The 3,716-nt window shown below is 39.7% G+C and overlaps 1 non-coding gene across 1 annotated transcript; it reads left to right on the forward strand.

The window, feature by feature from the left end:
• Nucleotides 1-3,317: 3,317 nt before the first annotated feature.
• On the forward strand, nt 3,318-3,390 carry TRNAR-UCU. Its single transcript has one exon. It is a non-coding gene; the product is annotated as a tRNA-Arg (tRNA).
• The last annotated feature ends 326 nt before the right edge of the window (nt 3,391-3,716 follow it).

Raw genomic sequence — 3,716 nt, forward strand, 5'->3', positions numbered from 1 at the left:
TCCTTTCCATGAAGCACACAGACTCTCTAGTTTTAGTCTCTGGACTCAGTAGTTGCTACTCCCAGGCTTAGTAGCTCCTTAGGCTCCATGACATATGGGATCTTAGTTCCCTGACCAGGAATGGAACCCCATCCCCTGCAAATTGAATTATTTTCTTTTTTAAGAAAGAGATTTATTTATAGATTTATTTATTTATCTGGTATTTATATTAGAGCTTAGGATCCGGCTGCACAATTTCTCTTTTCGCAAAGAAATTTCAGAAAAATCTGTCTCATTTTGAGTTTCTTCATATCCACAGAGTGCAGGATGAGTTCTTAACCACTGGACCACCAGGGAAGTCCCTATCTCATCAGACTTTATTAAGAATTAAATAAAATGTTTCCTATGGAGCACTTTGCAAGGTCCCAGCCCAGAGTAAATGATCTATAATGTTAATTTATTGCTATTATTATGGTTGTGACTGTTGTTTGTCTTTTGTTTTTTGCTTTTCCCTTCCCATATCTTTATTTATACCTTTTCCTTCCTCTTCTTCATAGCCCAAACCTAAATCATTTAATTCCCAGGTCCTACCTGAAAGCCCTTACAGGTAATCCTAGCCCATAGGAAACACTCCCTCCTCTGAATCCCTTTTGTACTGACAGCAATGTTGTAGTGAGAGTTGCAGGACAACCTAGTGACTAAAATCCTCAGGCTCAGGTGTCAAAGAACCTGAATTCAAGTCCCTGCTCTACTGCTCACCAGTTGCAAGCAAGTTTCATCACCCAGAGTTGGTGTCCTGTCACTTTGGGCTGACCTGGAGAGAAGCCAGCAGACATGCCTGCCACCCTCACCCTAAAGTCTGCTGGGCATTGTGGCAGGGCTGTCAGAGTCCTGTCCCCCAGCCCTGAGATGCAGCATTAGGCATTTTCAAGATGGGGCTGCCTAGGGTTTATCAGGGATACTTTAGAGGCTGGAAATCCCCAAGCAAAAACAACCACAGGTCCTTTGAAATCACGTCACCAAAAGTCAATCACAAACTTGTACTGCAATTGTAGCGCAAAGTCCTAAACTGAAAATTACTGTGTTATAATGAAGTAGCCTCCATCAGCTTTATGGCAAAGGCCCATGTCCTTTAATTACTTTAGAGAACACTTTGGTGACAAAGAAAGCAAGATTAGTTAAAAGTTTTGTCTGAAAAGGCCTAGGTTCCAAATGGGATTTACTCTATCTCTTACTAAGACTTGCCTAAAGTTTATGTCTTGCTAAAGCCTCATGCACACAGTAGGTATACAATCTCTGTGCACGTGCTCAGTCATGTCCAATCTCTGCAACCCCATGGACTGTAGCCCGCCAGGCTCCTCTGTCCATGGAATCTTCCAGGCAAGAACACTGGAGTGGGTTGCCATTTCCAATTCCAGGGGATCTTCCCAACCCAGGAATGAAGCATACATCTCTTGCACCCCCTGCATTGACAGGCAGATTCTTTACCACTGCACCACTTGGGAAGCCTATGATAAACAACATATGCTAGAAATTTATTTAAGCATTAAAAGTCATTTAGCATTAATTAATTAATTTGAAAAGGATAGCAAAATTGGCATCTTTGACTGAATAGAAATTTCAGCTAGAAATACATTCCCCTTTTTGAAGTTTAACTGTGATAGGAAAAAAAAAAGAGACAACCTCAATGTCCATCAATGGAGGAATGAGTAGGTGAGCTGGTATAACCCCACACTAAGAAATACTATGCAGACTCGAATATGCACTAACTTGGAACAATCTCCAAGAAACATTTTAAAATTAAAAAAAAAAGTTTCAAAAAGAGGTATTTCTATTTATATTTATTTTTTAAAATCTCCAAAGAATTTACATTTGTATGTAAATCTGAAAGGAAATTCAAAAAATATGGGGAAAACTTCTGACAGTCAGTCGCCACTTACCTTTTAGGGAGGGGAAGACAGAGTGCATGATTGCGTGTAAAATGAAAGAGCTCAGAGGGGTGGGAATGAAAGTATTCATTTAACCTTTCACAATAATATAATAGTTGTATATTATCTATATAATAAAAAATATACTGTCAAAGGGGAATAAACAATTTAAATTTTGTTAGAAGTAATTTTAGACGTAATTCAGGCAAAAACATATTTGCCAAAGTATGACCAACAGAGTAAAGAAATTATTTCAGATTCATTATTTTCCTCTGTGTGTATGTGTGTGTGTGTTTTAAAAGCTGATTTCCTTTAGGTCATTCTGTTTACACTGCCACTTCACTCTGCCTTATCTGAGAATAAATTCCATGGCTAATGTGTTTTTAAAAATTAGAAAGTTTCCTTACTTAAAAGCCACCAATCACCAGGATTGACGCTAGCAAGTATACTGAGCAAAATCTGATTTAGGTGGAATGGCAGGTCCAGGAAATGAAAATTTTGCATCACACGGCGTTTCAGAACATGACAGTAGTCATTTAACAACAGAGGTCCCTTTATCTTTCCTAAGGAGAGCATTTTAGGGTGGAAGTTGTCTAATTGTTCCAGGACATCCAGGTGAAGCCAGGCTCCATTCACCTGAGCCACCCCTTTCATTGTTCCCTTGAAGGCTTACCTGCCAGCACCCTGGTGGTTCTACCTGCAGTGGCTTAGAGGGCCGGCCCTGGGGGCTGTTTCTCATAGTCTGCGTGCTGCATCTTGCCCTGAGACCCTGAGGAGGCTTTGTGGTATCACAACTTTCAGACAGACAAGCTGCTAAAGTAAACAGCAGGGGAGAACAGGCCAGGCCACACACCTAAAAGACACCTACATTTCAAACATTAGCACATGTCAAGATGGTTTAAGATCGATTAAGATAGTCTTAATGCCATCAGAAGCCTCACTCGCCATCCCCTGAATGAGTTTCTCTTTCTTTTCCCCACTTCCTCAAAACATGGGTAACCAGAGAGCAATTGTCTGAGAAATCCCAGAAATCCAGGGGCAATGGCAAAGTGTCCCAACTAGAATGCTGCAGGACAGCAAGGAGAAAACGTGCCACCAAACATAAAGCAATCAACTGCCTCACAGAATATCTAACACAGTCATAAAGATGGGGAAATGTGTTTTAGATAGCAAAAGATAGTAACATTATCAAAAGGAGATTTGAGCAGTTTTTTTGTACAGGCTAGTTTTAGAACGTGTTTTCATCTGTCAGATAAATTTTAAACATCAAAATATGATTTTGTTTGAGTCCAAAATTCAGGAAGAGGTTGGTTTTATACATGATGGTGGTATATGGCTCTGACTTCAATGGAAGGGAAGGTTGGCAATTATCCAGACAAATCAGATTTTTAAATCTGAAGAAGGGGGACTTCCCTGGTGGTCCAGTGGCTAAGACTCTGCACTTCTAATGCAGGGGGCCCAGGTTCAATCACTGGTCAGGGAACGAGATTCCACATGCTGCAACTGAGAGTTCACAGGCAAGTGATTTAAGATCTTGCATGCCACAACTAAGACCCAGTGCAGTCAGATATTTAAGTAAACATTTTTTAAAAAATAAAGTCAGTTTTTCTCACCCCTCAGGTGAAACAGGATCGCTAGATTAGATTGGAGTTGGGAACAGGCATATCTCAAAGAGACTGTAGGTTTTGTTTCAGACTACTACAGTAGAAAGAATATTCTAATTAAAAAGTCACATAAAAAAAGTTAGTTTAAAAAAATTTTGAGTAAGGTGTTATTAACAGATTTCTACTAACTTTAGATCTGTTTTTT

This window comes from Bos indicus x Bos taurus, chromosome 1, assembly GCF_003369695.1.
Source record: "Bos indicus x Bos taurus breed Angus x Brahman F1 hybrid chromosome 1, Bos_hybrid_MaternalHap_v2.0, whole genome shotgun sequence".
Classification (NCBI taxonomy): Eukaryota; Metazoa; Chordata; class Mammalia; order Artiodactyla; family Bovidae; genus Bos; species Bos indicus x Bos taurus.